Below are 26,570 nucleotides of genomic sequence, written 5' to 3'. Positions count from 1 at the left end.
TTTTTGGCTAATTTATATGTCCTCTCCTTGGATCTTATGCTATCCCTAATTTCCCTTGTTAGCCAATGTTGAGTCACCTTTTTTGTTTTATTTTTATGCCAAACAGGGATGAACAAATTCTGTAGTTCATCCATGCGATCTTTAAATATTTGCCACTGCCTATCCACCGTCAACCCTTTAAGTAACATTCCCCAATCCATCCTAGCCAACTCACACCTCATACCATCGTAGTTTCCTTTATTTAAATTCAGTACCCAAGTCTCTGAATCAACTACTTCACTCTCCATCTTAATGAAAAATTCTATCATATTATGGTCGCTCCGCCCCAAGGGGCCTCGCACAACAAGATTGCTAATTAATCCTTTCTGATTACATAATACCCAGTCTAAGATGGCCTGATTTCTAGTTGGTTCCTCGACATATTGGTCCAGGAAACCATCCCGTATACACTCTAGGAATTCCTCTTCCACGGTATTGTTACTAATTTGGTTAGACCAATCTATACGTAGATTAAAGTCACCCATGATAACTGCTGTGCCCTTATTGCATGCATCTCTAATTTCCCATTTAATGCCATCCCCAACCTCAGCATTGCTGTTTGGGGGTCACTGGTAAGGCGTGGCCACCCGCTCCACTGGGCTGCAGGTCTTGCTCGAACAATGAGCAAATGTCTGTGACATCTTGACGCAATAGCCTGAGCCTCCTTTGGCACTACTGCTCAGTCATGTTGAGGAAGCTCACCCTCTGCCTTTATACCCTATTTTGGGGGTATTGCCTCTGGTGCGGTGCAGCCCTGCGCTGATGCCCTCTTTCCTGTGCAACATCAGGTGATTGAAGAGAAGGTTGGTGGTGTTATTGTTGGTGCTGCTGGTGTACCGGGTGCTGCTGCTGTTCGGGCTCATCCTGGTCCGATTCTGAGGACCAAGGTGAGACAGTATAAACAGCACCTATGCTGATGGAATAGATGGCAGGTCAAGTAGAGATGACAGAAGCAATCTCTCAATGGTGAGATTGGTAGAACCTATGAGGTGACAGTGGATCCTGAATTTGCTGGAAACACTTGCAACCTCTAGAAAGGTAAATCTGTGCTGACAATGCAGTCAGCAACAGCATCTGCCTTAGGAAAGTGACCAGCTTTCAGGTGGGTGTTTCTATTGTACTTTTCACTAATGAGGTGGATCAATGGCCACTCAATTTCCACCTCAAGTTCACAGACGTGGTTCCTGAGCTGCGTGATCCCTGTGCTCGCCAGGGAAATTTGAAAGGTAGGACTAAAAAGGCGCTTATGGGTCTGACAATTACCTCATAATGTTCTAAATTACCTCGGCCACCTCTGCTGGTCAGGTCGCTGCTGCGCTGGCAAACACGCCCAAGAGAAAGGCACTTGGGGGCGGGATGGCGGTAGGTTTCTGACCTGCTCCAAGGTTTTTCAAATTCTCCTCCCGACCCGCCAGCAATTGCGTCCGCATGGACGCCAGAAAATTCCGGCTATAGAATCTTACAGCACAGAAGGAGGCCATTCGGCCCGTCATGCCTGTGCCGGCTCTTTCAAAGAGCTGTCCAATTTAGTCAGGCACCCCAGCTTTTTCCACAAAACCCAGCAAATTAGTCCTCTTCAAGTCCATGCCCAATTGCCTATTAAAAGTTCATATAGAATCTGATTCCACCACACTTTCAGATAATGTGTTCCAGATCTTAACAACCCTCCATGTGAAGAAATTTCTCTTAATTTCCCCTCCAGTTCTTTTGCTAATTATTTTAAATCTATGGCCTCTGGATACCAACAGACTTGCCAGAGGGAATAGTTTCTCCCTACGTGCTCTTTCAAAACCCTTATAATTTTGAATACCTTTATTAGGTCTCCTCTTAACCTTCTCTGCTCTAAGGAGAACAATCCCAGCTTCTCCAATCTCTTCACATAACTGAACTCCCTCATTCCTGGTATCATCCTGGTAAACCTCCTCTGTACCCTCTCCAGGGTTGACATCCTTCCTTAAGTTTGGATAACAGCCTTATCAACATTCAAGGTTTATCCCTCTCCCCTTTTTTGTACAGGGGTGTAACATTTGCAATCCTTCAGTCCTCTGGCACCACTCCTACATCCAAGGAGGATTGGAAGGTGTGGTCAGAGCTTCTTCTATCCTCACCCTAGCTCCCTCAGCAACCTAGGATGCATCTCATCTGGACCGGGTGAGTTGTTAACTCTGAGTGATGCCAACATACTTAGTACCTTCTCTCTATTTATTTTTGTCCTATCCAATTTCTCTACTCCCCACTCCTCTATTGCAACATTAACTTTACCCTTTTCTTTTGTGAAGACAGATGCAAAGTATTCATTCAGTACCTCAGTCATGCCCTTTGCCTCCACAAAAAGATTTCCTTTTTTGTCCCTAATCAGCTCCACCATTCCTTTAACTATTCATTTACTTTTTATAAGTTGATAAAAGATTCTCATATTATCTCTTTGCCCTTCTTATATCCTTTTACAATTTCCCCCTGCACTCTCTGTATTCTGCCTTTTTTAAAACTGTATTCTGTACCTAACATTTGTCATAAACATTCTTTTTCTGTTTTATTTTAACCTTTATTTCCTTTGTCAGCCTGGGAGCTCAAGCTGTGGATGCCCCATCTTTCCTCCTTGTGGGAATAAGCTTAGTTTGTACCTGAAGTATCTCCACCTTGAAGGCCTGCCATTGCTCTTTAACTGTTTTCTTGGCCAATCTTTGTTTCCAGTCCACCTGTGCTAGATCGCAAATCACTGAAACTGTCTCTCTGCCAGTTGGGTATTTTCACTTTTGATTTTCCTTTGTCCCTTTCCATAACTGCTTTAAACCTAATTATTTTATGATCACTATTACCCAGATGTTCTCCCACTGCAACACACTCCACTTGCCCTACTTCATTCCCCAGAACTAGATCTAACACTGCTTCCTTCCTTGTTGGGCTAGAAACACATTGATTAAGGAAGTTCTCTTGTACACATTTTAAGAATTCTTCACCCTCCTTGCTCTTTACTCCATTTCCCATCCCCAGTCTATATTAGAGTACTCGAAGTCCTCGACTATTGCAGCACTATTATTTTTACATTTCTCTGCAATTTGCCTACAGATTTGCTCCTCTATCTCCTGCTCACTATTTGGGGGTCTATAGTAAACACCCAGCAATGTAACAACTCCTTTTCTGTTCCTTAACTCTAACTAAATAGATTCAGTCTTTGAACCCTCTTATTTATTGTCCCTCTTTAGAACTGTAATATTATCCTTGATCAACACTGAACCCCAGCACCAGAAAATAGTTTCTCTGTATTGACTCGATTGAATCCCATTATCATTTTAAACACCTCAATTAGATCTTCCCTCAACATTCTAAACTCAAACGTATATCAAACAAGTTTATTCAACCTGTCCTTATAATTTAACCTTTTAAGCCCTGGTATCATTCTGGTTAATCTTTAAATGTGAGTGTCTATTGGGAAATTGGAAATTCTGTTGCTCTTGCAGTCTCAGCCTCTCAGGTTTTGTGGGTGGTGTGTAGATGTCATAAGATATAGACAGAAGTGGGTTGGACTAAGATGCCTGCTCCATTCAGCGCTGATGAATTTCCAGGAGAGTTCCTGAAACAGGGACGAGTTCCCTCATTAACATATGCAGGGGGCCTAATACCTGTTTTAGATGGCCGTCAGGGATGCCTGAATATTGTCAACCCAATATGGCATTGGAGGTATTTCAGGCACACTTGGGGCATAGGAGAAACAAAGGGAAATTGATACTTCTTGCCCCCATTATTTACTTGAAAAAACAGGTGCTGTATGGTCCAATTTCTACTCCACTCACTACTGAAAGTATGTTAGTGTCTGTACACCTGGGGAACAGTTCATGGAAATGATCTCATCGCTTCTCTATCATTGAAATCCCAAAGCACTTAACATACAATGATTGTAGCAGAAGATAATGTCAACAGAGCAGCCAATATTCACACAGCAAGTTCTAAACAACACAAGAATAATCACACAATCCAGTGGGAGGGTTTATTTTGTTTTGGTGATGTTGATTAACACATTTTCTGCAGGTGATAAGGTACCTGTTGTTTTCAACTCTCAGTCTCAAGTACAATTCTCAAGATGCAAAATCATCTGACTCTAAAGGGTGTGGATGGTATATAAATACCTTCAAAGAGCTGAACGTACTTAGTTCTGTTATTGCAGCTGATCAGACAACAGAAGTAAAAGTGAACAAGAAATTCTGACGATCATGGGGTAAGAGAGATTTTCATGTGTAAATAAAGTATATAGTATAGGTGTCAGCCATGGTTCAGTGGTAGCACTCTCGCCTCGGAGTCAGAAGGTTGTGGGCTCAAGACCCACTCCAGAGAATTGAGCACAAAATCCAGGCTGACATTCCAGTGCACTACTGAGGGAGTCTCTTCTTCTTAGGCAGTCCCTCGGAACCGAGGATGACTTGCTTCCACATTGAAAATGAGTTCTCAGGTGACTGATGAGTCCAATGCGGGACCTACAGTCCCCATCACAGGTGGGGCAGACGGTGGTTGAAGGGGCAGGTGGGTGGGATGCTTGGGTTGACGTGCACTCTTTCTGCTGTTTGCGATTGGCTTCCGCTTGCTCCCGGTGAAGAGACTCAAGGCGTTCGGCGCCTTCCTGGATGCTTCTCCTCCACTTTGTGTGGTCTTGGACCAGGGATTCCCAGGTGTCAGTGGGGATGTTGCACTTTTTCAAGGAGGCTTTGAGGGTGTCCTTGAAGCATTTCCTCTGCCCACCTGGGGCTCTCTTGCCATGTCGGAGCTCCGAGTAGAGCGCTTGTTTTGGGAGTCACGTATCGGACATGCGGATGATGTGGTTCGTCCATCGGAGCTGATCGAGTGTGGTCAAAGCTTCGATGCTGGGGATGTTGGCCTGAGCGAGAACACTGACATTGGTGCGCCTATCCTGCTGATGGATTTGCAGTATCTTGCAGAGGCAGCGTTAGTGGTACCTTTCCAGTGCTTTGAGGTGCTTGCTGTACACGGTCCATGTCTCTGAAGCATACAGGAGGGCAGGTATCACTACTGCTCTGTAGACCATGAGCTTGGTGCTGGGTTTGAGGTCCTGATCTTCAAACACTCTCTTCCTCAGGTGACCGAAGGCTGCACTGGCACACTGAAGGCGGTGTTGGACTTCGTCATCGACGTCTGCCCTTGTTGACAGTGCTGCACTGTCGGTGGTACCGACTTCTGGATGTGACAGTAAACCGAAGCCCCATCTTCCCGCTCAGCTGGACGTAAAGGATCCCATTGCCCTATTTCGAAGAAGAGCAGGGGAGTTCTCTTCGAACCTTGGTTAGACCACACTTGGAGATCTGGTCTCTATTATAAAAAGGATATAGAGGCACTGGAGAAGGTGCAATAAAGATTCACTAGGATGGTACCAGAACTGAGAGGACATACTTCTCAGGAAAGGTTGAACAGACTGGGACTATTTTCCCTAGAAAAGAAAAGGCTGGGGGAGTGGCCTGATTGAGGTCTATAAGATTATGAAAGGGTTTGATAGGTAGATGTAGAGAAGACGTTTCCACTTGTGGGGAGACCAAAACTAGGGGCCATATATATATGACTAGCTGATGTGCCCGGCGGTGCCGAGGCTTTTTCGAGGGCATGTTGTTGTTGGAAGAGAGAGAGAGAGCGACTGGGGGGGGAAGAGAGAGAGCGACTGGGGGGGGGGGGAAGAGAGAGAGCGACTGGGGGGGGGGGGGGGAAAGAGAGAGAGCGACTGGGGGGGGAAGAGAGAGAGCGACTGGAGGGAAGAGAGAGCGCGACTGGAGGGAAGAGAGAGCGCGACTGGAGGGAAGGGGAGGGGGGGGGGAAGGGGAGGGGGGGGAGAGGGTGGGGGGAAGAAGGGGGGGGAAGGGGAGGGGGGGGGAAGGGGGGAGAGTCCCCGAGCCCCCCGATCTCCCGAGCCCCGCCCCCCTGATCTCCGCCCCCTGGATCTCCGGAGCCCCGCCCCCCGATCTCCCGAGGCTCGCCCCCCCACCCCCCCCCGATCTCCCGAGGCTCGCCCCCACCCCCCAACCAAGCACCGAACTCCGGAGGCCCGATCTCCTGAGCACCGGCCCTCTGCCCTCCCGCTCTCCGGAGCCCCGCCCTCCCGAGCTGGCTTCAAGTCCGCCGATTGCGGCTGTGAGAGACGGCCGGCGGGCCCGGTTGCCGGGGTAACCCTTCCCGCTCACCAAGCCCCGCCCAAGATCCGCACTCCCGAGAGCCCCGCCCCCCCTGCCCGAGCCGAGCGGGGAACAGAGAGAGACGCCGCGTCTCAGCTGCTCCTGCTGCGCGCGCACCCTGACCCTCGTGATCCTCGTGGCTGAAATCCGTTGCCCCGGGTATCGTGACATGGGGGGGGGGGGGCGGTGAGGAGCTTAGCAGAAGCCGTGGGACAATTACCTAGCTCGGGCCTGGCTGGGTGATGCGCCATCAATTACTCAAAAGACTGAGGTTGAGCGAGTAACAATCAGGCTTTTATTAACTAAAGAATGAAGGTCTTGTCTCGAGTGGTCGACCCGTCCAGAATACTAAGGGACTGGGAGGTAGTCACTTATATACTTGGAATAGTGGGAGGAGTCAGCCGAGGCATGTCCAGACCTGTACCTAGTGGAATACACATACAGACACAGACAGGTTATAACAGTGGTTTACCACATTCACCCCTTGTTTAAAAATGAGTCCGGCGGGGTGAAGTGTATTTAAAAGTTCGTGTATTGGAGTCTCTCCGGAGGTCTTGTCTGCCGCTGTGATTGACGTGGCGACGGCAGGGGTGGTAGAGCGTCCGGCGTCGCGTCCCGTGTAGGCTGGGGCCCTGGAGTGTAGTCCTCGTGGGTGACAGTCCAAGGCGAGCCGGCTGCTGGGGTTGGATATCGGGTCGTGGGGGGGGGGGGGGGGGGGGGCTGGTAATGGGTAGTGGGTTACAGCGGTCCCCGAGGGTGCGAGGTCTCGTATGGAGACTGTGTCCTCCCGCCCGTCCGGGTACACAATGTAAGCGTACTGGGGGTTGGCGTGGAGGAGGTCGACCCTCTCGACCAGGGGGTCTGTTTTATTGGCCCTCACGTGTCTTCTCAGTAGTACCGGCCCTGGGGACGTCAGCCATGGCGGTAACGATGTCCCCGATGTGGACTTCCTTGGGAAGACAAACATTTTCTCGTGAGGGGTGGCATTGGTGGCAGTGACCGAATCGAGTGGAGTGCATCGGGGAGCACCTCCTGCCAGCGGGAGGTCGGAAGGCCCCTAGACTTTAAGGCTAGTAGGGCGGCCTTCCAAACTGTTGCATTCTCTCTTTCCACCTGTCCGTTCCCCCGGGGGTTGTAACTGGTGGTCCTGCTTGTGGCTATACCCCTAGCGAGCAGGTACTGGCGGAGTTCGTCGCTCATAAACGATGAGCCCCGGTCGCTATGGATATAGCTGGGGAAACCGAACAGGGTGAAGAGGCTGTTCAGAGATTTAATGACCGTGGCACTGGTCATGTCTGGGCAGGGGATAGCGAACGGGAACCGGGAGTACCCGTCAATGATGTTGAGGAAGTACACATTGCGGTCGGAGGAGGGGAGAGGCCCTTTGAAATCGACGCTCAGGCGTTCGAAAGGGCGAGTGGCTTTTATCAGGTGGGCTCTGTCTGGTCTATAAAAGTGCGGTTTGCACTCAGCGCAGACTTGGCAGTTCTTGGTCATGGTCCTGACCTCCTCGATGGAGTAAGGCAGGTTGCGGGCCTTGATGAAGTGGAAGAACCTGGTGACCCCCGGGTGGCAGAGGTCATTGTGGAGGGCCCTCAGCCTATCGATCTGCATGCTGGCGCAGGTGCCACGCGATAGGGCATCTGGGGGTTCATTGAGCTTCCCAGGCCGGTACAAGATCTCGTAATTGTAGGTGGAAAGTTCGATTCTCCACCTCAAGATCTTGTCATTTTTGATTTTGCCCCTCTGCTTGTTGTTGAACATAAAAGCAACTGAACGCTGGTCAGTGAGCAGGGTAAATCGTTTCCCGGCCAGGTAGTGCCTCCAATGACGCACAGCCTCCACGATAGCCTGGGCCTCCTTCTCGACCGCGGAGTGTCTGGTCTCCGGGCCCTGGAGGGTTCGTGAGAAGAATGCCACAGGTCTCCCCGCCTGATTAAGGGTGGCGGCCAGAGCGAAGTCGGACGCATCGCTTTCCACCTGGAAGGGGATGGATTCGTCCACTGCGTGCATGGTGGCTTTGGCAATGTCTTCCTTGATACGGTGGAAGGCTAAGCGGGCCTCTGCCGTCACGGGAAAAGAGGTGGACTTGATCAGCGGACGGGCTTTGTCTGCATAGTAGGGGACCCACTGAGCGTAGTAGGAAAAAAACCCGAGGCACCTCTTCAGAGCTTTTAGGCAGTGGGGCAGTGGGAGTTCCATAAGGGGACGCATCCGGTCCGGGTCGGGACCGATGACCCCGTGTTCCACAACACAGCCAAGGATGGCGAGGCGGTCTGTGCGGAATATGCACTTCTCCTTGTTATATGTCAGGTTCAGGAGTTGGGCGGTGCGGAGGAATTTCTCGAGGTTTGCGTCATGGTCCTGCAAGTCATGGCCGCAGATGGTCACATTATCTAGGTAAGGGAAAGTGGCCTGCAGCTTGTTTTGATCGACCATCCGGTCCATCTCCCTTTGGAAGACGGAGGCCCCGTTAGTAACGCCGAAGGGAACCCTAAGGAAGTGATAGAGGCGGCCGTTTGCCTCAAAAGCAGTATACTGGCGGTCTTCAGGGCTGATGGGGAGCTGGTGGTACGCTGATTTCAGGTCAATGGTCGAAAAGACGCGGTACTGCGCGATCTGGTTGACCATGTCAGCTATGCGGGGGAGTGGGTAGGCGTCCAGCAGGGTGTAGCGGTTTATTGTTTGGCTGTAGTCGATGACCAGGCGTTGTTTCTCGCCGGTCTTAAATGACTACAACCTGGGCTCGCCAGGGGCTGGAGCTGCCCTCAATAATCCCCTCCTTCAGGAGCCGTTCCACTTCGGTCTTGATGAAAACCCTGTCCCCGGCACTGTATCGCCTGCTCTTTGTGGCGATGGGCTTACAGTCGGGGGTGAGGTTAGCAAACAGTGGGGGGGGGTGGGACCCTGAGTGTGGAGAGGTTGCATCTGGTGCGCGGCGGGCAATTTGGAGGCTGCTGGCTGCGGACTGTGAGTGGGGGGAGGGGGCCACCGTACGCCATCGTAACGCTTTTGAGGTGGCACTGGAAATCCAACCCCAGTAGAACGGCAGCGCAGAGGTCGGGCAGGACCAGGAGTTTAAAATTATTGAACACAGTCCCGTCTACTACTAGTGTCACCACGCAGTAGCCGCCAATGTCCGCTGACTGGGACTCGGAGGCCATAGAAATCCGCTGGTGCGCAGGCAGGACTGGGAGAGAGCAACACCGCACCGTGTCGGGGTGGATGAAGCTCTCTGTGCTCCCGGAGTCAAAAAGGCAGTTTATTGCATGGCCGTTTACCTTAACGTCCATTTTGGACCGAGCTAGCTGGTGCGGTCTCGTTTGGTCCAGCGTCACAGAGGCCAGCGTAGGGGTCGGTGTGTCGCTGCGAGTATCAGATGGGGGGTGGTTGGCGATCTGCTGCGTCCCGGCTGGTGTCCAAGATGGCGGCGTCCATGATTCTCATGTGGCTGGAGTTGTCCAAGATGGCTGCTGCTGCGGTGGTTCGCACATGGCTGGGGAGGCCCAAGATGGCGGCCCGCACGGCCCACATGCGGCGCTGTTGGGGGCCCAAGATGGCGGCTCGCACGGCCCACACACTGTGCTGCTGGCGTTCGGGGTGGCTTTGGCCTTGCAGACACTGGCGTAGTGTTCCTTTTTCCCGCAGCCCGAGCAGGTCGCATTCTTCGCCGGGCAGCGCGCTCTGGGGTGTTTGGCCTGGCCACAGAAGTAGCATTTCTGGCCTTGGGATACTGCTGTCTGGCTTTGGGACACTGCTGCGGTAGTTGGGCCGTTGTTGGGCTGTGGCTGGGGTGGCACGGTGCTATGGGGCTGTCCTACCGTGTCCCAGGTTGTCATTCCCCGCGGCGTCCACGGTGCAGAGGAGTAGGCATCCATGCCCCGGAAGGCTGCGTCCAGCGTTAGTGCGATGTCGGAGGCTTTGTCGAGGGTGAGGTCACTCTGCTCCAGCAGTCGCTGTCGGGTGTAGTTGGACCTGTGGCCCGCTACGAAGGCATCCCGGATCAGTTCCTCCGTGTACTTAGTGGGCGTTACCGCCTTACACCCACAGGCCCGGCCAAGCACGGACAGTGCTTGGAGGTATTCCTCAGTCGATTCCCCAGGTTGTTGCTTGCGACTCCCCAGAAGGTGCCTAGCGTATACTTTGTTCACAGGGCGCGTGTACTGGGTCTTGAGGAGCTGGAGGGCGGCTGTGTACGAGGTCGCGTCCCGGATGACTGAGTACACTCGGTGGTTCACCTTGGAGAACAGGACAGACAGTTTGTCCGCATCCGTTTCGACTGCAGTGGAGGCAGTCAGGAATGTCTCGAAGCATGTGAGCCAGTGAGCAAACTTGGTGGAAGCGTCCGCTTCCCGACTGTCCAGGTCCAGGCATGCTGGTGTGAGGATCTTCTCCATTATAAAAAATTTAGTTAATAAAATTGATGCGCCATCAATTACTCAAAAGACTGAGGTTGAGCGAGTAACAATCAGGCTTATATTAACTAAAGAATGAAGGTCTTGTCTCGAGTGGTCGACCCGTCCAGAATACTAAGGGACTGGGAGGTAGTCACTTATATACCTGGAATAGTGGGAGGAGTCATCCGAGGCATGTCCAGACCTGTACCTAGTGGAATACACATACAGACACAGACAGGTTATAACAGTGGTTTACCACACTGGGCAAGAAAGGCCCAGGCTTTCAGGCCTAACAAAAACGGGGAAAGGTAGGAAAAAGAATCTTCAGGTTAGAGAAAATATTTACAAATGAATGAAGTTTTTTTTAAAACAATTTAATAAAAGCAATTTTATTTTGCTGGAAATGTATATTTGAAAAGAAAGACGCAGAAAGCAGGAAAAAGAATGGAAGCAAGATGGCGGCTACTCACCTCGGTTCAGAACGATAAGGCCCGCCCACACACGCACCAATTGGTCGACCGTCAGGTCACCAAAGCGTAGGATTGGTCAATCGTCCCGTCACTCGACCGTAGGATGGCCCGGCTGCACGCGCCAGGAACGTGGCGTACGATTGGTTGACCTCGAGGTCTCTGTCGCTAATGAGCGGATAATGAGATGCTAATGAGCGGAATTTTGAAGGTTTTTCGGATATCGCGGGCGCAATTTTTGTCCGGCCGAAACGTAAATACGCTTACCATCGTTTTGGAATGGTGAGCTTTCTTTCGACGTAACGCACGCGTAGGTACGCTCTGTAACTTTCGAGCGCATAGCCGGACAGACGCACACCCGAGGACAGACAGAAGGACAGACAGAAGGACAGACAGAAGGACAGACAGAAGGACAGACAGATAGACAGACAGACAGAAAGAACGATCGTTTATATATATAGATAATTCCCTATTGGATATATTGGTGACTAAGGAAAAACTTCTTTAGCCAAAGCGTGTTAAGAATGTTGAACTCGCTACCACAAAGATTAGTTAAGGTGAATAGCATAGATGCATTTAAAGGGAAGCTAGATAAGCACATGAGGGATAAAGGAATCGGATAATCTGTTTTCTTGTGATGTTGGCTGAGGGATAAATATTGGTCAGGTCACCGAGGAGAACTCCCCTACTCTGCTTTGAAATAAGTTCCAAGGCAGAATCTATTTGGTTAGAATTAAGGAACAATAGAAGAGTTATTACGCTGCTGGGTATTCACTATAAACCACCAAATAGTGGGAAGGATATATAGGTGCAAATTTGTAGGCAAATTGCAGAAAGGTGCAAGAACTATAGAGTAGTGATAACGGGGGACTTCAATTATCTTATTATAGACTGGGAGAGTAACAGTGTAAAGCGGCAAAGAGGAATTCCTGAAAAGTGTACAAGAGAACATTCAGTGGCCTGGATTTTGCGGTGGGTGGCAAACCTACAGAGTATGCTGCTGGCATCCGAACGGAATGCAAACTTACCTGAATGGGACCCTCCTTCGTGAACTTGCTGTTTGACGCTGTGTACTCGCGGGCAGCGTAATGGCCCATGGATTCCAGAGGCGCAGTGTGTGCGGAAGCGTACCTGGGATGACGTGGGCCTGGTGCTCCAATCAGCAAACAGAAGGGCCCTCATTCATTTATGTTCTCTGGAAAGGAAAAAAAAAATCCCTCATTACCAAAGCCTTCCCTGCACCTGTTTTCACCAGCCGTAACATTTTTGTACGTAATTGCTGGGCAGTTGCTGGGCAATTAGCTCAACACAGCACCAGCAATTAGGTTTTCAATGCCGGTGCGGTGTTGGTACAGATGATCTGCCAACTTGACAGGTCACAAGTGGCAATCTAGAACTTGCGGTCCATTTCAAAGGCCGTATGATGGCGTACTCAGAGTACGCCGTCCTACCCACGCAAATTCTGGTCCAGTATGTTTCCAGCCCAACGAGGAAGGAAGCAGTGCTGGTTATAATTCTGGAGAATAAAGTGGGGCAAATGGAGCTTGTTTCACTGGGGAGCATTTAGAAAACAATGATCACAATATCATTAGGTTTAGAGTAGTTATGGAAAAGGACAAGGAACATTCAAATGTGAAAATGCTCTACTAGAGGAGAGCTATTTTCAATGAGTTCAAAAAGGATCATAGCCCAGGTGCATTGGAATCAAAGATTGGCAGGTAGAACAATAAATGAGCAATCATAGAAATTTACAAATCATAGAAATTTACGGCACAGAAGGAGACCATTCGGCCCATTGTGTCCGTGCCGGCAATGGGAGGCCTTCAAAGAGGAGATAGTTTGGGTACAGACTAGATCCTTTCCCCCTCGTGGGAATGTAAGGGACTTAATGGGCCGTATATTCCAATCCCTGCGGGTGTGTACGTGCTGTGTACACACCCGTAGGGACATCGGAAATACCGGTTTCAGGCATGCGCTGAAAACCGGCATTTTCGATCTGTCAAGAATGTTCTTGATAGATCGGATGCCTGCCCTGGAGAAGGGCCTTTGTGGGCGGATAGTTCCGCTTTCTGGAGAACCTCCGCCTGCAGAAAACCCTTCAAAATCTTACGCCTGGTAAAAGCAGGCGTAAGGCCTGCTTTTACCAGCATAAGATTTGAAAAAAGTAAAAAAAAATGTTTTTCACTCATTTATCATTTAAAAATACTTTAAAAGAGGTAAGTTTATTTTTAGCCCTGTAAAAAACTTTAATTATTTTTTTCAAAAGATGTAATTTTTGTTTAAAATAAATTTATTGTAATTTCAACTCATTTTAAAAATGTGATTAAAATTTTTTTTTTTTTTTAATGTTTTACTGTGTTTTTGGGGTGATCTCCATTCATATATTTGACAGGTCTATCTGTCAAGTGTACAAAGGAAAATTCCCTTCATTGATTGGCTCCTCATGGCCCACATGATCCCAGGGATGCTTGCGAACCACATGCGCCTCTGGGATACGTCGGCCCTGCACATTTCGAGTTGGAGAGGCCCAGGAGTGGAAGTGTCTGGACCTCGGGAGCCCTCAGGTAAGGGCGTAGATTTTTTCCAGATCGGAGACCTGCGCACGCAGGATGCCTCCGATCGGAAAATACGGCCCAATGTTAGAGCTCCCTGGATGACTAAAGATACACAAATTAAAATGAAATAGTAAAAGGAGGCTTATAATAAACGTCAGGTTCATAATTCAGTAGAGAACCAAGCAGAATACAAACAGTACAGAGGAGAACTGAAAAAGTAACAGACTTCAGGAGGACATAGATAGACTGGTGAAATGGGCAGACAATGGAAGATGCAATTTAACACAGATAAGTGTGCAGTGATTCCTTTTGGTAGGAAGAATGAGGAGAGGCAATATAAATTAAATGGTGCAATTATAAAGGGGGTGCAGAAATAGGGAGACCTGGGGGTGTACGTACATAAGTCTTTGAAGGTGGTAGGACAAGATGAGCAGGTTATTAAAAAGGCATACGGGATCCTTGACTTTCTAAATAGAGTACAAAAGCTAATGCTGAGCCTTTATAAAACACTGGTTAGGACCGAGCTGCAGTATTCTGGCCATCTTTTTGGCTGCACACTTTAGGAAGGATGGTAATGCCTTAGACAGCCTGCAGAGAAAATTTACTGGAATGGAACCAGGGATGAAGGACTTCAGTTACGTGGAGAGACTGGAGAAACTGGAATTTTTCTTCTTAGATTAGAGCAGATTAATGGGAGATTTAATAGAGATGTTCAAAATCATGAAGGGTTTTGATAGGGTAAATAAGGAGAAACTATTTCCAGTGGCAGGAGGGTCGGTAACTAGGGGACACAGTTTTAAGGTAATTGGCAAAAGAACCAGAGGCAACTTGAGGGAAAAAACTTTAAACGCTGAGCTGTTATGATCTGGAGTGCACTGCCTGAAAGGGTGGTGGAAGCAGATTCAATAATAACTTTCAAAAGGGAATTGGAAAAATACTAAAAGGAAAAACTTTCCAGGGCTCTGGGAAAGAAATGGGGAGTGGGACTAGTTGGCCAGCACTTTCAAAGAGCCGGCACAGGCACGATGGGCCGAATGGCCTACTTCTGTGCTGTATCTTTCTATGATTCTATGAAATATTGCTATGGCATCTTTTATATCCATGAGAGGGTGGATGGGGCCTCGGTTTAATGTCTCATCCAAAAGAATGCACCTCTGACAATGCAGGACTTCCTCAGTACAGCACTGAATTGTCAGCCTCGATTTCACACTGAAGTCTCTGGAGTGGGACTTAAGTCCACAACCGTCTGACTCAGAAGTGACAGAGCTACCACTGAGCCACGGCTGACACAGGTCCTTGTTCAATTGAATGAATTTAGTTTTCCCAATGGCTCATCTGGTTAAAGCAGTGAGTAGCTCAGCTATGTAATCAGAAAGATCCCAGGATCCGAATCTGGATTCCTGCTGGCTGCAAGTTCCCTGGTATCAGTGGCCTGAGCCTTTGACGATCTTTGCTGTGACCCTCTTGTGCCTATTTTCAGGGAGGCTGCAAGGCTGGCTGGTGGGGAGGGGCAATGGGGGTTGTGGTGTTAAAGTGCACCATGACGGTATGGGACAGGCTCCATGGTCCAGCTGCTCTTTTCCTGTCTGTTGTTTTCATTTGTTCCTGTGTTTGAGCTTCTGGTTGTTATTTGAGTTGTCAGCTTTTTTGGAGCTTCTTATTCCTGAGTTCCTAGGTTGGCCAGAGTGTAATCATTTCTTTATCGCTATTCCTTGCTGACTGTTTAAAAAACTAATAAATATTTAAACATATTTCTTACAGTGATACTGAGAGGGACTCCCTGAAAGTGAAATTACTTCAGCTACAATGTCACTTCACGTGGAATCTGCAGGTGGAAAATGTTGAGTGGGATGATTTGCAGGAACGACTAAATTATACAATAAAGTCGGATATTGTGAAATATCAAGCCATGCCTTACAATCTACTTGCTTTTGTAAACTGTATGCGAGGCAACTGTGAGGAGTCGTTCAATAATTTATGGGAAGCTGAAGAGATTCTGAGGAAGAATCATGAATTTGAAATTGAAAAATGGATCATCATCACCTATGGAAACTATGCCTGGGTATATTATCACATGGGAGAACTGGCAGAGGCCCAATCCTACCTCGACAAGCTGGAGAGGATCTGTCAACAATTTACTGATGGCTCTCGGTATACAGCACTGATACCTGAAGTATACGGGGAGAAGGGTTGGTCACTGTTGAGATTTGGCAGGAAATATTATGAAGAGGCAAATGAATGCATTGAGAAGGCTCTGGAGGGGGATCCTGATGACACTGAATGGAATGCAGCTTATGCAACTTCTCTGTTTCGAATTAAAGAAACCTTTGGATACCCACAGCGTCCTGAACACTGCAAGGTAGTGAAGCAGTTACACCGCGCGTTAGCACTGAACCCAAATGACTCTTTTGTCAAGATCATGTTGGCTCTAAGACTACAGGAATTCAATCAAACAGACGAATGTTACGGATTACTTGAAGTACTGCTGAAGTCTCCTGATGATCCATATATAATTCAATAGGCAGCCAAAGCTTTAAGAAAACAGGGATCTGTTGAATATTCCTTACAGCTATTGAAAAAGGCACTGAAGGTTAAATCATCTTCTGCACTCCTTCACCACGAGATCGGCTTATGTTACAAAACTAAGCTGATTGCACTGCAGAGAAAACCTTGTCAATACTTTGCTCGTGAAGACAGCAGAAAATTGATTGAACTTTGCGAGTACCATTTTCAAACAGCGTTTGATCAGAAACCCTCACTTATTTTTGCAAAAGTTGATTTGGCAGAAATCCTTACAATATCTGGAGAATATTCCAAAGTCGATGATATCTACGCCAACCTGCTTAGAAATAAAGATTACAACCTTTGGAATAAACAATTAATACATTGGAACTATGGATTGTACCAGCTGTATGAGAAGGGATCCCAGCTGAATGCCATTCATCATTTCAAGGAATGCTTAAAACTCAAAGTTAACACCAGTAAGAACGAGAAGTGCCACGCAAAATTGAAACAAATTGCTGAAGATCGAATGAATAAATATTCAAGAGACAGTGTAGCCTTTGGTATATTGGGGCTAATACAGCAGGTTGATGGCAAGAAATCAGAAGCCATTGAATTCTTTGAGAAAGCCCTGGAGTGTGATCGTGATAATGAAGAATTTCAAAGTGCTCTACGTGAGCTGCGTCAGGCTACATAGGGCAATATTAAAATGTGTCCCCAACTTACCTGAGAAACTGAGTCCCATTTTCAACGTGTTGTTTTGTAGTAAATAGTTCAAAAATAATCTTATTAGCTGACAGACTTACCATTTGACATTGGGTTATGTTGCTATTCATTTACCCTGTCATTCTGCATTCACATTTCCACTTGTTGTGGCTACAGTAATGGTAACCTTAAATTTCTGAATTAATGACAAGGTTTGAACATGTTATTTTATACTGATTCCAATGACTAAAACTGAAATGGACATGGTTGGATCTTTGGTCGATGTTGTAAAACGGGCGATATCGACTTAGCCACCCATTATACTCCACGCCTAAAAAAGGTTAAAACATTGTTACCGATCAAAACTAATGTTGTTTCTTTAATCTGCAAACCTGACGTCAAAGAGAATTTGAGTTTAAGAGCTGACCCTTGAACTTGTGATGGGAGAGAGGTCACCTGAGTTTCATTGAGAAGAGGAGCTCCGGTAACGTTAACCAATCGGAAGCAGCAGGAAGAGGAGTATTTGATGGAAGATGTATTGTAATGCTATATGGACTATAACTAAGTTAGCCAAAAACACAGAATCTAACAAGGACAGAAGTGCTTAGAAAGCATCTTACAAATCCTGGACTTTATCTTCCTCTGGCCCTTTAAATGTGCACCTCATATTATCATCGCCAAATCCCCCACCATCTAGTTCCTTGTGGTTATCATTGACCAGAAACTTAACTGGACCAGCCACATAAATACTGTGGCAACAAGAGCCGGTCAGAGGCTAGGTATTCTGTGGCGAGTGTCTTACCTCCTGACTCCCCAAAGCCTTTCCACCATCTACAAGGCACAAGTCAGGAGTGTGATGGAATGCTCTCCACTTGCCTGGATGAGTGCAGCTCCAACAACACTCAAAGACAAAGCAGCCTGCTTGATTGACACCCCATCCACCACATTAAACATTCACTCCCTCCACCACTGGCGCAACATGGCTGCAGTGTGTACCATCTACAAGATGCATTGCAGCAACTTGCCAAGGCTTATTCAACAGCACCTCCAAAACCCACAACCTCTACCACCTAGAAGAAGATGGACAGCAGGCGCATGGGAACACCATCACCTGCAAGTTCCCCTCGAAGTTACACACCATCCTGACTTGGAAATATATCGTCGTTCCTTCATCGTCGCTGGGTTAAAATCCTGGAACTGCCCCCCCTACAGCACTATGGTAGTTCCTTCACCACATGGACTGCAGCCGTTCAAGAAGGCAGCTCATCACCCCCTTCTCAAGGGCAATTAGGGATGGGCAATAAATGCTGGTCTTGCCAGCGATGCCCAAATCCCATGAACGAATAAAAAAAAAAACTGCCTAGCAATCCTAATTGGGCCTTGTACGTGGGCATTTTTTATGAATGAACGTAGATTCAGTCTAAAGGCTCGGAAATAGCAGGTAGTCTAAATGAGGTCAACACCCTCGTTAAAATATTGAAATGAAGCTTCAGCTTTTTTCTGGTGGGAGCTTTCTGTGTCGTTCAACATGCCCACCAGAAATAAAAGAAAGAACTTGCATTGTTATAGTGCCTTTCACGACCACAGGAGATCCTAAAGTGCTTTACAATCAATGAAGTATGTTTGAAGTGTAATCACTGTTGTAATGTAGGAAGTGCGGCAGACAATTTGTGCACAGCAAGGTCCCACATCGGCAATATATTAATGATGAGGTAAGCTGTTGTAGTGGTGTTGGTAGAGGGATAAATATTGGTCAGAACACCAAGGAGAACTCCCCTGCTGTTGTTTAAAATAGTGTCATGGAATCTTCTATTTCCACTTGAGAGAGCAGATGGGGTCTCAGGTTAACATCTTATTAGCATTTTAATACCCACATGATGCACTGATTAGAGTTCTACCAGAACATGACTTCTGTTGAAGCAGTGAGTGAGAATATATTGAACACATTGTCAAGCCAGTTGTATTAGTTTTGGATTTGAACTTTACTCTTTAATACGCTCTTCACTGGATCATGTCTAGATAGCTTAAGGACCAAGCCTGAAATGACTCAGCTTTGATCAGCAGGGCTATGCTATGCAAATCTACCTGTCTTCCTTCCTTCCTTCCTTCCTTCCTCCCTCCCTTCCTCCCTTCCTTCCTCCCTCCCTGCCTCAATCCCTCCCACCATCCCTCCATCCCACAATCCCTCCCTCCTCAGTCTCTCTGTCGCCAGATTTCCCTTAACCTTTGTATGAAAAAGTGCTGGAAACACTTAGTCAGGCCACTGGGGAGACCAAACGCAGATTGGGTGACTGCTTTGCATAAAACGTCCGTTCAGTCTGTAAAGGTGACCCCGAGCTTCCGGTCACTTGTCACTTTAATTCTCCGCTCCACTCCCACTCTGACCTTGGCCTCTTACACTGTTCCAATGAAGCTCAACATAAGCTCGAGGAACAGCACCTCCTCTTTCTATTAGGCACTTTACAGCCATCTGGACTCAACATTGAGTTCAATAATTTCAGACCATAACCTCTGCCCCTATGTTTTCAGGCGGCAGCAGTTGATGATTCTGCCATCCCCATTTACAACATTTAACTACTCCTGCCTTCCACCCTAGCACAGACCGTCCCTTTTGTTCTTTCCTCCCCTCCCACCTTTCCCTCCCCCTGCACCTGCTTAAAATCTGTTACATCTCTAACTTTTTGCTTTTCTGACAAAGAGTCACAGACCTGAAACGTTAACTCTGTTTCTCTCTCCATGGATGCTGCCTGGCCTGCTGGGTGTTTCCAGCATTTTCTGTTGTTATTTCAGATTTCCAGCATCCGCAGTATTTTGCTATTGTATGAAAAAGTGCTTCCTGATTTCACCCCTAACTGGCCTAGCGCTAATTATAAGATTCTGCTCCCTTGTTCTGGATTCCCTCACCAGAGGAAATAGTTTCTCTGTATCGACCCGATCGAATCCCATTACCATTTTAAACACCTCAATTAGATCCTCCCTCAACATTCTAAACTCAAGTGTATACCAAACAAGTTTATTCAACGTGTCCTTATAATTGAACCTTTTAAGCCCTGGTATCATTCTGGTTAATCTTCAAATCTGAGTGTCTATTGGGAAATTGGAAATTCTGTTCCTCTTGCAGTCTCAGCCTCTCAGGTTTTGTGGGTGGTGTGTAGATGTTATATGGACAGAAGTGGGTTGGACTAAGATGGCTTCCATGGCCCCGATGCCTGCTCTGTTCAGCGTTGATGAATTTTCAGGAGAGGCCCTGAAACAGGGGCGCGTTTCCTCATTAACTTATGCAGGGGGCCAATGCCTGTTTTAGACGTCACGGATACCTGAATATCATCGACCCAATATGGCGCTGGCGGTATTTCAGTTATACTTGGGGCATAGGAGAAACAGTGGGAAATTAATACTTTTTGCCCCCAATATGTACCCAAAAAAACAGGTGCTGTATGGTCCAATTTCCACTCCACTCACTACTGAAAGTATGTTGGTGTCTGTACACCTGGGTAACAGTTCATGGAAATGATCTCATCGCTCCCCTATTCCCAAAGCACTTAACATACATTGATTGCAGCAGAAGATAATGTCAACAGAGCAGCCAATATTCCCACAGCAAGTTCTAAGCAACACAAAAATAATCATAAAATCCGGGGAGGGGTTATTTTGTTTTGTTGACGTTGATTAACACATTTTCTGCAGATGATAAGGTACCTGTTGTTTTCAACTTCCAGTCTCAAGTATAATTCTCAAGATGCAAAATCATCTGACTCTAAAGGGTGTTGATGGCATAAATATCTTCAAAGAGCTGAACGCACTTAGTTCTGTTTTTGCAGCTGATCAGATAACAGAAGTAAAAGTAAACAGAAGTAAAAGTAAACAAGCAACTGGCCTATTCATCCCGATCATCATGAGGTAAGAGATATTTTCATGTATATAAATATATATAGTAAAGGTGTCAACCGTGGCTCAGCCTCTGAGTCAGAAGGTTGTTGGTTCAAGTCCCACTCCAGTGACTTGAGCACATAATCCAGGCAGACATTCCAGTGCAGTACTGAGTGAGTGCAGAACTGTCGGAGGTGCCGAATTTTGGATGAGTCGTTAAACCGAGGCCCCATCTGCCCTCTCAGTTGGATGTAGAGGATCCCATTGCCCTTTTTTGAAGAAGAAGAGCAGTGGAGTTCTCCTTGGTGTCCTGGCCAATATTTATCTTGTTTATTAAACTTGTATCGAACCTTAGTTAGACCACACTTGGAGATTGGGGCTGAATTTTCTGGGGTGGTAGCGGGCGATATCGGTGGCGGATCAGGTGGGAAAGTTGTTATTTTTGACAGCGGGTTGGGAACCAATAACTTCACAATGAATGTACTTTTTAAATTATGTTCTTGATCATATTTGTAGATGGCATCATATTACTTCATGATATTAAATATTTCTTTGTCACTCATATAACTTTTATTATATTATTGTAGAGTAAAGATTCAACACCCACTTTGTCAGATTAAACGTCAAAGGTAATGTGGCCAGGGACCCTTTAAGGATCCCGGCTGAAAACATGACATGAATGACGTCACCAGACCTGCTCCATCTAATTGGGCCGGTTAACATGCCGGGCGGGCCTAATAGGCCCCATTAAGGCAAGTTCATTTTTGCAGCGGGATGGAGCCAGCAGTGGGGTCGCGACCCAACATGGCCACCGGCCACACCGGACCCACCCAGTTAGGCAAAATTCCGGCCCTGGTCTCCGTATTATAAAAAGGATATAGAGGCACTGGAGAAGGTGCAATAAAGATTCACTAGGATGGTACCAGAACTGAGAGGACATACTTCTCAGGAAAAGTTGAACAGACTGGGGCTATTTTCCCTAGAAAAGAAAAGGCTGGCGAGGTGGCCTGATTGAGGTCTATAAAATCTTCTTAAAGGGGCACAACCAATAAACTGTAAATTAACCAAATTTTAAATGAAACTTATCAAATTAAATTAAAATTTAGTTTCAGGGGGGCAATGGAGTACTCCAGTCCCTGCGATGCCCACAGATCACAAAAGGACTCAAGCATACCAGCCAACACCACATACTCCAGAGCCACCCGGGCGCAAACATAGCTGCAGAAGAGAGGCAGGCAGTCAGGCTGAACGAGCCCCTCGACGACCTACAGCCTGGACCAGTTGAGGGCCACCTGGTATCATTCTGGTTAATCTTCAAATCTGAGTGTCTATTGGGAAATTGGAAATTCTGTTCCTCTTGCAGTCTCAGCCTCTCAGGTTTTGTGGGTGGTGTGTAGATGTTATATGGACAGAAGTGGGTTGGACTAAGATGGCAGTGTTGTAATGTCTCTTGCTCAACCTGGGGCTGTTGCCATTCTTTGTCATAGTTATTATCAATGGAACAAGTCAGAATGTAACTGTTAACAGTGACACTTACAGCCCCGGTTTGTCCGTGATTCAGTGGATAGGAGGGAGAATGCCCGGGCACAATGCCGCACGCTCTGGAAGTAGCGTGAACAGCTGCGGTGCGCCACTTCAGAAGGTGGCGTGTGAAGTGGGCATAGGGGTGAAGTCAGACGGAACATGGGGAGACTGGGGGAGGGGGGCAGTGCATGCAGGAAGGCAAAGAGAGGTAAATAAAGCCCAGAAAGCTGTTTGGAGAGTAGAAGAGTTCAAGGGGAAAACTCAAGAGAGCAGCGTAGAGATGACTGGAGACCCGAGAGCAGCCTGGAGAAGGACAGCAGCTGAGAAGGAGAGGATCTCCCAGCGAGATCAAGGAACCTGAGCTGAATCACCCTGCAATACTCATTGGCAATAATGCACGATATTGCCAATCTATTCCTCCCCCTTCCCTCTCTCTTTTTCTCTCACCATTTCCCACATTCTCTCCAACAGCAGCTCTGACAGGAAAGGGAAGGAAGCGAAATGGAGGGAAATGTAGGGGAGAGGGAAGTGTGATGTCAAATCTGGTTTGCAAAACGCTCGGGTTTTGTTGAATCCCCTGAGTATTTTCCAAACCTTTATAACCTTAATTTCAATGTTTAGGAAATTGAGATTCCGCTCTCCACATTCTCTATTGTTTAAATCTGTAACATTTGGCAGAGAGCTCTGACCGTGTTGTTTCCTGACATGCACAAAGCTTGCTCCTGAACAGGACAGTTACAGCCAGGCCGTAGACAAGCAATGTAAACTGGGTACTGCGGACTGTAACTTGCTTTAGGTTAAAGGCTCTCAAAGTGTCAAGTCTCACTGGAATGCTTTAACCTGCACTGACTACCTGTAGCCCTGGAACTCGGAGACACCAAATGCTGGCTTGCTGCCAAAACTGAATTAGCACATTTACTCAACAGACCAATATTTAATCAGCACAATGTTCAAACTGTACAACATGCAGATAGTTAGCAATTCAGATTAACACGATTAGGTAAAGGAAGAAGGAATTGCATTTATATTGTACCTTTTACAATCTCAGGATATCCCAAAGCGTTTTACAGCCAATGAAGTACTTTAGAAATGTAGTCACTGAAGGAAATGCGGCAGCAATTTTTGCGCACAGCAAGGTCCCAGAAACAGCAATGTGATAATAACCGGATAATTTGTTTTCTTGTCATGTTGACTGAGGGAAAGATATTGATCAGGAGATCGGGGAGAATGCCCCTGGTCTGCTTTGAAATGAGTTCAAAGACAGAATGTATTTAGTTAGAATTAAGGAACAGTGGAGGAGCTATTATGCTTCTGGATGTATACTACAGACCCCCAAATAGCGGAAGGAGATAGAGGAGCATATTTGCAGGCAAGAGCTATAGAGTAGTGATAATGGGGGTCTACAATTATCCTAATATAGACTGCGAAAATAACAGTGTAAAGGGCAAAGAGGAATTCCTGAGGAATTACGGATTATTCTGCCGGCATCCAAATAGAGTGCGAACTTACCTGATGGGGCTCTTCTTCGCGGACTTGTTGTTTGATGCTGTGTACTAGAGGGCAGTGTAATGGCCCACGGATCCCAGGGGCGCAGCGTGTACGGAAGCGTACCTGGGATCACGTGAGCCGGTGCTGCAATCAGCAAACAGAAGGTCTCTCATTCACTTACGATCTCCGGAAAGGAAAACAAAACAAAACAAACCCTCATTACTCGAACCTTCCGAGATAAAATATTACACTTTTAGTTTTTTTTTAAGCTTATGCACCATATAGATGCCAAAAAACGAATAATTTTATCGATGTAGCAACCACTTCCTCCGAACTTCTCATGGACAAATAAATACTTTCCAGAAAGAAAGCCCTAAAATGCTTCCGTTTCCGGTCTCATAAATTTTTTTAATTACTTGGATTTGTCAGGAGGTATCCCCTTACGCTGTGGAAACTGGCCTGTTTCCACCAACCGTAAAATTTTCATACCTAATTGCTGGGAAGTTGGTGGGCAATTAGCCCAACACAGTGCCAGCAATTAGGTTTTCAATGCTGCTGCCGTGTCGGTGCGGACGATCTGTCAACTTGACAGATCACAAGTTCGGGATTTAACGTATGCGTGAGCGCATGCAGAAATCCCAAACTTGAGGTCCATTTTAAAGGCCGTATGATGGCGTACTCTGAGAGTACTAAAAACACTAAATGGGAAAATACTTACAGGACTATGGGGAAAGAAATGGGGAGTGGGACTAATTGGACAGCTCTTTCAAAGAGCTGGCACAGGCACGATGGGCCGAATGTCCTACTTCTGTGCTGTATCTTTATGATTCTATGAAATATTGCTAAGGCATCTTTTATGTCTGTGTGAGAGGGTGGATGGGGCCTCAGTTTAATGTCTCATCCAAAAGAATGCACCTCTGACAGTGCAGGTCTCCCTCAGTACAGCACTGAATTGTCAGCCTAGATTTCACACTGAAGTCTCTGGAGTGGGACTTAAGTCCACAACCGTCTGACTCAGAAGAGACAGAGCTACCACTGAGCCACGGTTGACACAGGTATTAGTTCAATTGAATGAATTTAGTTTTCCCGATGACTCATCTGGTTAAAGCATTGAGCAGCTCAGCCATGTAATCAGAAAGATCCCAGGATCTCATTCTGGATTCCTGCTGGCTGCAAGTTCCCTAGTATCAGCGGCCTGAGCCTTTGACGATCTTTACTGTGACCCTCTTGTGCCCATTTTCAGGGAGGCTACTAGGCTGGCTGGTGGGTTGGGGCAATGGGGGTTGTGGTGTTAAAGTGCACCATGACGGTATGAGACAGGCTCCATGGTCCAGCTGGTCTTTTCCTGTCTGTTGTTTTCATTTGTTCCTGTGTTTCAGCTTCTGGTTGTTATCTCAGTTGTCAGCTTTTTTGGAGCTGCTTATTCCTGAGTTCCTAGGTTGGCCAGAGTGTAATCATTTCCCTATTGCTATTTCTTGCTGACTGTTTAAAAAACTAAGAAATATTTAAACATAAAAACAGAAAATGCTGGAGATACTCAGGAGGTCAGGCAGCATCTGTGAAGAGAGAAACAGAGTTAACGTTTCAGGTCGATGACCTTTCGTCAGAACTGGAAAAAAGCAGGAAATGGAACAGATTTTTAAGGAAGTGTAGGAGCTGGGAACCTCGGCCCCTATCATATATATATTTTTTTCACACCTTTTTTTTTGTTTGTGTTTTCTGTTCTTCTCCCTCACATGGCAGCTGTCTTTCACTCTGCCAGCGCAATTTACACTTCATCTAGAGCCATCTTTTGTTTCTTAACCTGTTCCATTACCATCTCCTTTTGCCTTGAATATCTCTTAATGTCTCTTAATGTCTCTTAACCTCTCCTGCCTTCTATCCTATCACACACCTTCCCTTTTGTTCTTTCATCTCCTCCCCCCTTTCCCAGCTCCTATACTTGTTTAAAAATCTGTTCCATTTCCTGCTTTTTTCCAGTTCTGACGAAATGTCATCGACCTGAAATGTTAACTCTGTTTCTCTCTTCACAGATGCTGCCTGACCTGCTGAGTATCTCCAGTGTAGTGGCGCTTCTTAGTTTCCAAACAGGCAGGCCACTGGGCTGTGGGGCTTTTAACATCGAGTAGACACGTGTCGAAATAAAACGTTCCCAAACGTAGCTTTGTCTTTTAAACGGTTTACTATAACACTTAACAAACAGAATTACAAAGCAAACACGTATAAACGAACACGGTCAAAAACTGTACTGCTCCAAACCTCACAGCTTCTGCCTCTTTCACCACGTGCAGTTTAAAACTGTAAGATGGCTGCACCCATGTGTGGCTTAGGGACTGTTCCATTGTGGCAAGAATGAAGGGGGTGTCGGACTATACTACTGGAGCAAGAAAATAGGGGGTTTCTTAATACAATAAGTCGTTCAGGTAAATTAACTGTATTATGCCATTTAGCCACTATTTTAAAGTATTTTCTTAAGCTTTTATGGCTCTTACATTCCGGCCCCTAATTGACTAGGCACATGAAGCATATCAATTACTCAAACATTAAGAGTCATAAACTAATGAGTTCAACATATTTACAATACAAGTGTCCACTTTTTTCTTTCGTTCAGGAGCTTTTCACGCTGCTTCTTGTAGCAGGCAGAGCTTTGTGGTCGGTCTCTCCAGGGTACTGGTCTTGGTTTGCAAACAGACGCAACGAACGACGCCTCTGGAGTCTGGCATGGTCTTAATTATTTTTCCCATCAACCAAGAATTTCTAGGGGCTGAATCATCCACAATTAAGACAATGTCTCCGACGGTGAAGTTCCTCTTTATTTTGGACCATTTTTGACGCTCCTGTAGCAGAGGTAAG

The 26,570-nt window shown here is 46.8% G+C and overlaps 1 long non-coding RNA gene and 1 pseudogene across 1 annotated transcript in view; one reads left to right on the top strand and one right to left on the bottom strand.

Annotated features, from left to right (window-relative positions):
- LOC147113629 (uncharacterized) overlaps window positions 1-24,204 on the bottom strand; it is a 34,570-nt gene extending 10,366 nt beyond the window's left edge. The window contains exons 1-2 of the long non-coding RNA XR_015079244.1: window positions 23,739-24,204; window positions 12,102-12,268 (exon numbers count right to left, since the gene is read on the bottom strand). This is a non-coding gene — a long non-coding RNA (uncharacterized LOC147113629). The remainder of the gene's footprint in view (window positions 1-12,101; window positions 12,269-23,738) is intronic.
- On the top strand, window positions 12,497-17,092 carry LOC147113630 (interferon-induced protein with tetratricopeptide repeats 5-like; annotated as a pseudogene).
- Window positions 24,205-26,570: the final 2,366 nt, after the last annotated feature.

The sequence above is a fragment of the Somniosus microcephalus genome, chromosome 8, assembly GCF_052327205.1.
Source record: "Somniosus microcephalus isolate GS21.2 chromosome 8, FLI_Smic_1.0, whole genome shotgun sequence".
NCBI lineage: Eukaryota > Metazoa > Chordata > Chondrichthyes > Squaliformes > Somniosidae > Somniosus > Somniosus microcephalus.
Note: the sequence above shows the minus strand (reverse complement) of the source record. Positions and strands in the feature narration are given on the sequence as shown.